The sequence below is a fragment of the Sciurus carolinensis genome, chromosome 14 (genome assembly GCF_902686445.1).
Source record: "Sciurus carolinensis chromosome 14, mSciCar1.2, whole genome shotgun sequence".
Taxonomy (NCBI): domain Eukaryota; kingdom Metazoa; phylum Chordata; class Mammalia; order Rodentia; family Sciuridae; genus Sciurus; species Sciurus carolinensis.
The window spans coordinates 26,336,343-26,347,296 of record NC_062226.1 but is presented as its reverse complement, the minus strand read 5'-3'; the positions used below and the strand labels follow the sequence as shown (position 1 = coordinate 26,347,296).

The following is a 10,954-nucleotide window of genomic DNA, read 5'->3' as shown; positions in this document are numbered from 1 at the left end:
TCCTTTTATACCTCCTTCACCAGCATTCTCTGTGTCTGCCCACACCACACACGGTGGTATTCCCTGGGGTCACGTCCTAGGCCATCATCTCAGTTTGCATGCTCTTCCTGGATGATCTCATCACTGCTGTGGCTTCCACCACGGCTTATGCTTGGATGAGTCCCAACTCTGTCTTGGAGATGCAAATCCCCACAGTTCTCCCATGGACAACAATTCATAAGCATGCTTCCTATGGTACATTCCCACCATAGGTCCCCAGTGAAGCTTAGCACATCCCAACTAAACTTACCCCATTCCCTCCCTCCATCCCCAACTCCTTCCTCCTCCTCTATTCCTCATTTGCCTAAGTGTACCACCTCCCTCATACTCTCCCAAGTGGGAAATGTGGGATTCATCTTTGACTCTTCTACTCCCGCCCCAACCCACATCCTGTGAATCACTAAGTCTTATGGGACTATTACTCAAATACCTTTTTTGTTCTTCTCTTTCTCTTCTGACCCATTACCCTACTCCATTTTGGGACTAGATTTCCTAACTGGTCTCCCTGTCCCTATCTGTGTTTCTTCTATCCCCAACAGTCTTCCATAGCCAGTGTGCCTACATAAACCACAAATCTGATGATACTAGTCCTTTTTTAAAACATGGATTTGAACTCCTGCTGCCCCTGGATAAAATTTGAGTTCTTTTGCATAGAATGAAAGGTCCTCCAAGGTCTGTCTCCTCCAGCCTTTCCAGTGTCTTCTCAGCCATACTGAACTATCTATTCTTGGGAAGGGGGTGGTATTCCCTTCTATATGTCTATGTTTTCTGTACATATGTTTCACTTTTGTTGAAGTGGGTCTTTCCCAAACTTTCTTGGTTAACTCACACATGTCCTTCAAGATTAATATCAGTTATCACCAGGTCCAAGATGCTTAGCAAGTAGTCTTTCTTGGCCATTGTCTCATTTGCAGATTTGCAATTCTAAGTTATTGAACATGCCCATCTTTAGCCATGGTTTATCTAATTTAAAATGTTGGGTCCTCATATTGCATATGTTTACTTAGAGTGTGTGAAGGAATTTTGACTCTCTTTCCTAATTACCTCTTAATTCTTGTTGGAAATGGATCCCAATTCTCAACCCAAGAGGCCTGGATGAGCCCTGGCACATGACTAGTTCTGAATTTTACCATCAATGGAAAGCTAAATTCTGCCCATACTTCTTATCCATTTATTCAGGCAAAAGTACCACATACAGTTATGTAGGCTGTGCACTGCATCTATAAAGGAACCCATGTGGAGATTACAGGAGTTCTTTCTCTATAGCAAATGGTCACCTGAATCTAGAATGTCAAAATCTACTACTTAAATTTCAGTCACATTCAATGGATTGAGCCACCTTGCATGGTGAAATTATCCCTTGTTGGTATGTCATCAGCAAATTACATTTTGATTAAATAGTTGGACATCCCTCTTGAGGATAAGTCCTATATCTAGCACAAGGTAGCAGTGTGTGGAGAGGAAAAAAAAAAAAAAACCCTACAAATCTGAGTTTGAATTTTTGTTAGCCCTAATCAACCCCCTTAATCTCTTCGATGCTCATTTTCCCCTTTTATTGGAGAGTAACAATCTATAGAAATAACAGAATTAAATGGGTTAATGTATGTAGTCCATCTAGCACTGGCTCCGAATAGTTTATGTTTCCTATTCCTCCAACCCAACAGGTTTTGGGTCACAAGATTCCATCGACCAAAGTATAATGAGGACACATATCATCTATCAACTTGATAATTCTAAGTTCCTGCCCTATCTAGACAATTACAATATTCAAAGCACAAAAGAATAAAAAGGATATAGATCAGAAGTTCTCTGGTTACAAGTTCTGGGTTCAGAGGAAGAGAAGTTTCCATTAAAATCATTGCCATTTACATTTTTTGTTTTGGCTGGGAATTACTGTTGTTTTTCTACTTATTTATTATTTTTATTGTGCAAGTTCACAACAAACATCTAATTTCTCTCTTTTAGCTGTCAGTACTTCTCTCACTGCTGATGCTGCTAAGACTGTTGGGCTAATTTGGAGAAATGAGGAAATCTAGGATTCTCTTGTCTGCAGTAGTTCAGGTTATTTGAAAAATATCTCAAAGCAAAGCAACCCAAGCCAGAGATTCTTAAAGTCAATGTCCATATAGATGGCATTTGAGAACAGTCAGGGACAATATTTCCAGATTTTGTGAGCAAGTTGGTGGTGGAGGTGGAAGTGTGTTTTAGTGTAGATGGAATGTGTTTCCTCTGTGGAGAGAATAGCTATCATTCCTTTGGATTTATGTTCCAGGTAAATCTTTGAACAATTCACTTAGGAAAACATAACAAGGTTTATAATAGTTAAACCTTCTCACAAGAGCTCAGTCTTTGTGTCTCTCTGCCAAACCACACTGCAATATGAAAGCAGAAACTAACTTATGTTAGGTCCAAAAGACTATACTCTGGGAAAATTTTTCTTAAAAAAAATCAAGAGACCAAGAGGAGTGTCAAGAAAGCAATGAAAGAATTTTCCAGCTAGTTGGATTGATTATGGCCATCTTAGTCCTGATTTCACACTTAACATCGAGACAATGAGCTCAGTAGAAAGGATGTAGATTTTTTTGAGGCACTGAAATCCTATCCCTGGCACTTTGCTAGTCACTAAGGCTATAAAGATAACCCAGTTCTTTCTATAGGGCACATAGCAGGAGCAAATTTTTCACCCACTTAAAGTTAGCAGTGGCCTAAATATGGCCGGTAAAATATGAGCTCAAGTCAGTTAAGTCAACTCTGCCGCAGAGGTAAGAGCAGATGCCTCTCCTTTTTGTTTTGCCTTGCTGATAGCCAATATTTCAATTCTAACTGCCGAGTCAGCTTGGGACCCAGAATAGGGACCATGACACAACAGTGCAGGTCTCCCAAGTAGACTCTCAATCTCACACTTAAGTAGCATGAGAAGAAATTAAACTTTTATTATTTGATGTCCCAAAGATTTGGGGGTTGTCATTGCCACATAATCCTATCTATGCTGACAAACACAAGTTCCTCAGTGGGACATTGAAAAACTACTGTTTCCTCTTTGAACATCATGTTTCTCATTTCAAAAATGAAGATAATTGAAGAAATAGCTACTGTCATCAAAGAATCTAAAGTTAGCACATAAATAGTAAATCCTCTTAACAAGGTAATTCTTATTCTTGCCAAATCTCTATTGATAAGGATGGAGGACTTTGTCTTCCCAAACCAATTTTGGAATATATTTCCTTCACAAGGTCTGGCCTTGGATTAAGTCCTAAGAATAACAAAAACCTCCAATGAACTTTATCAACAGATTTTCATTAAGAAGCAGAATCTACTTGCTTAAACATTAGCTAATAAAATCAGAGGTTTAAAACCAAAGAAGTTTACAGTAGACAAGTGTCAAATCAAGATTTGATTCCCACTGACCACCTGACCAGGAACTGATGGAGTAGCAGAACATCCTGCCAGACTACTCTTCCTGTTCCCCAAATTGAGAGTACATTCCCTTACCTGCCAGAGCTCTGTGACCCAGGCTACACCCAGACAGCTCCAGCTTTCCATGTTGCACAACTAATCTTACTACCTCGTGTTCCCCACTCTTGGGTTTTCCTTTGTGTGCCACATGCATATATGTCTGTGTCCCCTAGGAGACTGGCAATTTCTAGCCCATCTTCCTTCCCTTATAGGCAGTTCTTAGATAGTTCCTATTTGTAATGGGTGGTTATGAGGTTAAACTTTATGCACTCTGTGAATAAGGACCTTACTGTGAATTAGAAGCCCAGGTCCTTCTATGCATGAAACAGTCTGTCTTCTTATTTTTTAAACCAAAATAGATCTCCCTACAACTCTCATCCCTGGCTTCAAGTTCCATCTCCTAAATAAAGCAGAACTACTCCTGCATGTTCTTCTGTGGAGATTAGAAAATCGTCAACTCTCCTCATGGGATCTGATGTCTAAAGTCCTTATTCTTTGTCAGAACTAGAGTTTTCATTATCTTTCTTAAAGTACAGTGCATAGACATATTTTGTCAAGTAAAGTGCAATTTTGTTTTTGACATAAATACCATTTATTGTGGTAATGGTTAATTCTTCAATGCCTATCCGGGTTTCTGGCTCATTGTAATGGCTCAATAAATATGATTAAGTAAATGCATGAATATAAACAGTACTGCTGGCCTGGTCCACACCAGTTCATCTGAAACCACATCTCTTTATCATGACCACAGACCTCCTCTGTCCCACCAGTTGTCACTCACTGCCACTTCCTTTTCTGTGTGTGACCACACAGGAAGGTTGTATGTGAGATTATGATGCAAGCTCATCTTCCTGAGCACTCTCTGCAGCTGCTTTGGTGGCCTCCACCATGCTTCAATACCCCAGGATCTACATCAGCACTTACCACCTTCCCAGGCAGCCAGTGGAAGTAGCGTCTTCCCCCAGCCTCAGAACATCTATGAGGTCTGTTCTGTTCCTCCTCCAGACTCATCCCGTTTTACCCACCCACCTGCACACTGTATCTCTGAGCCTGTTCTTCAGTTGCAACTGTGTCTTCTGGTTCCTTGAAGATACTATGTGTCTTTCTGCCTCAAGCACATGCTCTTCCCTGTCTCTCCCCTGCCACTCCTTTCTGTCTAGTGGACACTTACACTCATCTGCACCTAAGCACCATTTCCTTAGTAGAGTCATTCCCACTGCCAGAGTAGGACTGGGTGCTATTCAACTTTCCTAGAATTATACACCTTTCTTTCAAAGAATTAGTCATAGTTTGCAACTATGTAGTGATTTATGTCTATTTCTAAGTTCCACAAAGACAGGAATTTTATTTACTTTGGTCTCTACAGAATCCATCATGTCTAAAACAGCAACAGACATGTAGTATGCACTTAAGAACTATGTGTTGAAAGAATGTGTCAACATCGTCCTCCTTCACAAAGCTCATGTGCTCCGTGAGGACACATAGTGGGGTTTTGTTGTTGTTGTCATGCTTGGTTTTTTGTTTGTTTGTTTGTTTGTTTGTTTATTTGTTTGTTTGTACCAGGGATTGAACCCAGGGATGCTCTATCACTAAGCCACATCCCCAGTCATTTTTGGTTTTTAATTTTTGAGATAGCGTCTCCCTACTTTGCTCAGGGCCTTGCTAAGTTGCTAAGGCTGGCCTTAAATTTACAATCCTCCTGCCTTGGCCTCCAGAGTCACTGAAATTACAGACGTGTGCACCAAACATAGTGTCATTTTTGCAGATCACTGTATTTCTCAGGAAGAACCTGCATGTTATATGGCACAAAGCAGGTACTCAACAGTAATGAGAATAAAGAAGGAAGAAAAGCAACATAAGGAGAAGGAAGAACAAGGAGAGAAATAACTAGTAATAGCACTCCCTTTACTTTCAGAAGTATCTCAATTTGGAGAAAAAAAATGTTATGGTCACCTCATAGGTATCGCTCAGTAATGTTTTAAAGATGTTTTTAGGTCAGAGAACAGGGATGTGAAAGAGATTTGGAACTGGAAATTTTCCTTATCACTACAGAGGAGTTACAGGCAATAAGAAAGCCCAGAAGGACAATTTCATTTTTGGTAGTCCCTAAGGAGTCTCGAGGGGTCTCAGGGGTTTCTGAGTCTCAGAATGAACTCTGTATCCAACTGCTATGGAAGCTCAGATCTGAACTTTGTTTCTTTGTACTATCAGTGAAAAATAAAAATTTCTCTAAAATTTTCCCCTACCCCATACCTCCCCACAACACGCATACACACGGATACTACTAATGGAGATGTCTTAGTCCACTTGAGCTTCTATAGCAAAATACTATCAATTGAGTATCTTATAAATATCAGAAAAGTTTTTCTCATAGTTATGAAGGCTGAGAAGTCCATAATTAAGGCCCGTCTGACTCAGTGTCAGATAGGACCTGCTTCTTGGCCTATAAATGGGCATCTTCTCACATGGCAGAAGGGATAAGGGACCCCTCTGGGACCTCTTTTACAAGAATACTAATCCTATTTGTGGGAGCAGAGCCCTCATGACCAGATCACCTCCCAGAGTCCTCACTTCCAAATACCACCACATTGGGGATTAAGTTACGAATTTAGGAGAACACAGACATCCAACAGATAGCAGGCAAGAACAGAGAAAAGAGCATGTGACTTTTTATGATTTCTCCAATCTCCAAAAGTTGTGGATTCTGACTTCAAAGTTCCCATCTAATTCTAGTTCGTATTCCCAGGATGAGCCTGACGGAAATCTTGAAAGACATGTCTGAGCCCAGGTCCAAGGGAGTAAAAACGACTCTGCCTTGTCCCTCTACCTTACTTTATAGCAAGGTTTTCAATTTCAAAATGCTGTGCCAGTTTGTTATAGCAGTTAGTAGCAGACAGAATTCCTGAACTTTAGGTCCTGGGAATCCACTTAGGTCTCAAAATCCAAAATCTACCGCCCAGTGTCCAATGTAGCCTCGTTTCTAAAACTAGATAGTGAATATAATGATAGTTTCCTATAGTTGGGATGCCCCAGAAACCACTTAGACCCAGCTTCCCTTTCCTCATCCTAGTGAGTTGCTGAACACATTCAGCAAGAGCAAATACTTCACACACACACACACACACACACACATACACCATTGCAAATGTTTTATTTTCTTTGAATATGTGTATGCAAATGCTCAGATTACACCTGGATAATTGTTGATAGATAAGAATAATGTCATTTTTGGTATATAGATATGATACAAAAATAAATACATAAATAAATACTCTCATACATATATGGATATTATATAATATATGGGTGTATCCACTGATTAATTCATTCATTCGTCCATTCAAAAATATATACCAAGTGTCTACCATGAGCCAGACTCTGTTCTAATAGCTTTCAGTACGTTAGTGAACAAATCAAGTAGCCCTGCCCAACTTTAGCAATTTCATTTTAGTGGGTGTAAAGGTAAAAATCAAGCACAATAAATAAATTAATCAAATGATCTCTTAGTGAAAAGTGCTGGAATGGAGTAAGACAGATCAGGGACATGGACTGCAGTGGGTGGGTACAGTTTTAACTGAGTGACAAGAGTTGTTACATAGATCTCATTAAGAAGCTGGTGTCTGAACAGAGACTTCAAGGACAAGAGGAAATAGAGAATTTGAGATCTGCTAGGAATGGTGTTCTCTTTACAGGGAACAAGCAGTGCAAAGATCTTGAGGTGGGAATGTACCTGCCATTTGTGGAACAGCAGGGAAAGGCTTGGAATATAATTTGGAAGACAAGAGTATTAGAGCAGCAGAGAGTGCAGCTAGAGAGGAAGGGGACCTGCTCCTACGATGCACAGAGATACATGCAGATGCTGTGCATGTGTGCATCATACACATACCTGGACATTTTTTTATTTTTAATTTTAAATATATCTGTAGTTCTACTTGTGTTTTTATTGTCTAAATATTCATTGTAGACATATAGAGAAAATAATGTGCAATATTTGTGTGGCAGTTTGATTGTGTCTCTATGGTACACTATGGTATTAGATGTTCATTCATGTATCTATTATGCAACTGAATGCATACATGACTTTATGGAAAGTGTGTAGCCTCTCGTGTGTGTGTGTTTGTACTTTACACTAGGCTAATATACATGTTTACATCTATTTAAGACACATGCATATCTAAATAGTCATTCATATGACAGAAAAGTCTCAGATGTGTATTTGTATGAATTGTCCATGCAATCCAGGGCTCTCTGCAGGCACCTGGCAGGAGGCAGGGACCCACATCATAGACTCTGATGATTCTTTCTCTGAAGAGAACCACACCCCAAGGCAGAAAGCACTGGTGTTGACAAAACAAGCAAGACCAGAGAGGTTTCAAAGACTGTGGGTCTTAAGTCATGAGACCAGAAGACACCAAAGCTATGACCATCTGATTCCAGAGAACAGGCTTACATATATCACAACTTAGATAAGTCATTGGCCTGATTCTGGTGCTCGCTCATTTCCCACAGGGGCTAGAAGTGTCAGCCTCATCTTTGTCACATCCTACAAGAATGCAATAAGAAGAATAAGAAGAAAACATATCTTGTATTTTTTTCCCTCAACTTGTTGCAAGAAAATAAATTGCTGATCCATTTGGATTTTAATTTGAGATTTTATTCTAAAATAGCTTGGTATATAAGGTGAGATGTGAAAACTTCTTTTTTTCATTCCATTCTTGCCAAAGTTGTAAACCTAAGGCCAAGTTAATTAAAGTCAATGGAGAATGTATTTTTTTTATTAAACTTTTTCTTTCTATTGATTTTTCTCTCTCATACAAATAGTACAGACTTAGCTCTCAAAATCAAAAACACTAGAGCAAAGAAAAGGAATAATCAGACTCCCGAGATGATTTACAAACTCCAGCATAGGATTTCAGAGGTGGCTGAATTGGCAAGATGGTGAGAATCTAGGTCAGCTAAGAACAGACAGATCCAGCTCTGTGCCAGCTGAAGTGTGTGAGGCCAGAGTCCCTGTGCATTTGGCTTGCAAATGCTATATTTGTTTCCTGAGCTTGCAAACATGTGGACCATCCCAACAGTCTCCTAGTCTTTCTTTCCACTCTTAGTCCATTCCCCCTAATCATTCTCCATTCAGTAGCTAGGTTCATCTTCCCAAGCAATAATTCTGATGATATAATTTGTAGGCTCAAAGTTTTCAATGGTTTCCTCTAATCAAGGGTCAGCAAACTATAGTCCACAGGCCAAATCCAAATCACCACCTATTTTTGTAAATAAAGTTTTATTGGCACACAGCCATGCTCATTTGTTTGCGTATTGTCTGTGGCTGCTTTCCCACTACAACAGCAGAGTTAAATAGTTGTGGCAGAGACCATCTGGCCTGCTCAGCCTAAAATATTTACTATCTGGCCTTTTATAGAAAGACTGTGTCAATCCCTGCTGTAACCATTAACAAAAAAAAAAAAAAGAATCATGATCACAGTCTAACATTTCAGGCCTTCAAGACAATGGCCACAAGTTGGCTTCCCACTTTAATCCCAATACTCCTTAATACTGCCCATGTCAGAGTTAACTGAGACTGTTTGGTGTCCCCCAAACACACATTGTAAAGGTTAGATTGGCCAATGCCCATTTTCTCTTCTTCTGGTAACACTCGAGTTTTCCTTTGAGAAACTGCTTCGACCCCTCGGGTTTTATGGTTCTAGGGGAGTTAATACTACTTCAAGTTCCACCTCACCTCCCAGCCCCAGGAAAGAATCCATGGCAAGACTGGGCAATCAGAACATTCCATTCTTTTTATAATGATCAATGCTTAAGTCATCGTATGACCAAAGCTCAACTAATATGGTGGAGTTCTGGACTTTGTTTTTGAAACTATTGGAAATAAGAAACCATTTTTTTCACCAAATTCTTAAATCTATCAACTGCAACTTAGCACTGGGGAAAGTTATTTTGAGAATGAAACTGAAGCAGAGAGAGGGAAACACAGCCAAGACACAGAGAAAGAAAAAGGACTCCATTTTTTTATTGGTTCCTTTTAGTTGTACATGACAGTACAGTCCATTCTGATATAATTATATGAGCATGGAATGTTTTATTCTAATTAAGACCCCATTTTGTGGAGGTACGTGATGGTTGAATTCACTGTGGTATATTCATATATGTATATAGGAAAGTTAAGTCAGATTCATTGCACTGTCTTTCCTATTCCTATCCCCGGTCCCTTCTCTTCATTCTCCTTTGTCTAATCCACTGACCTTCTATTCTACCCTTCCAGTCCCCTTGCTATAGGTTAATATCCACATATCAGAGAGAACATTCAACCTGTGGTTTTGGGGATTGATTTATTTCACTTGGCATGAGTCTCCCGATCTATTCATTTACCAGCAAATGTCATAAGATGGACTCCATTTTTAACAGCATGTCTTCAAGTACCTGGTTCTAGCTATACCTGAAGTTACACTGCTTATGCACTCTTTAAGTCAGGTTTTTCATTATTGTGACCAAAAGATCTGACAAGAACAAAAAGGAGGAAAAGCATATTTTGGCTCCTGGTTTCAGAAGTACAATCCATGGTTGATTGACTCTATAGCTCTGGGCCAGAGGTGAAGCAGAACATCATGGTGGAAGGTCATGGCAGTAGAAAGCAGCTCAGGAAACGGCAAAAAGGAAGCAGAGAACTCCACACAACAGGGACAAAATACAAACCCAAAGACATGCTCCCAATGACCTATTTCCTCCAGTCAGATCCCACTAGCCTACAATTACCACCCAATTAATCCATATCAGTGGACTAATTCACTGACTTGTTTGACACTCTCATAATCTAATCATTTCAACTCTGATCATTCTTGTATTATCTCTCAACACATTTTGGGAGATATCTCATATCTAGACCATAGCATGCACTTTCCCTTTACATGAACCATTAAGGTCCCTATTTGTTTTCTGAAATAGCTGGAATGAAATTCTGTCACTAGCAATTTAAATAGTACTGATACAAACACTCTCCCTGGTTCTGTATCTGCATGTCATTGTTACATCTTCTTCCTCTAACCTGAATCCTTGAATGTCTTCTCCTTGACCACATATTTTTATGGAATGCTTCAAAAATTTCCATGTCATCCTTGCCCAAGGATCATAGCAATATTCTCTGTATCATTCCAGTGTTAGTATATTTGCTGCCAAAGTGAGCACCTGACCACATTTTATCCAGCATGAAAGGTTCATCTCAAACCTCATCTTCTCTATGATGCTTCTCCTGACTACTCAATGAAATATACTCTCTCTCTCTCACTTTTAAGCTTTGTATCTTATTTCTGCCTTTCTTATCATCTGAGCTATGCCTTGAACCTTAAACTAAATGCATTAAAATGTGTATTGAATAAACAAACAAGTAGCTGATATGGAAAGAACACTTTTAATCATTACATTTGGGGTGAAAGTGCTGGAGGAATTGGAA

At 39.5% G+C, this 10,954-nt stretch overlaps 1 non-coding gene across 1 annotated transcript; it reads right to left on the bottom strand.

Annotated features, from left to right (window-relative positions):
• Nucleotides 1-10,582: 10,582 nt before the first annotated feature.
• LOC124965100 (U6 spliceosomal RNA) lies at nt 10,583-10,689 on the bottom strand. The gene has a single exon (XR_007105104.1). It is a non-coding gene; the product is annotated as a U6 spliceosomal RNA (small nuclear RNA).
• Between the last annotated feature and the right edge of the window lie 265 nt (nt 10,690-10,954).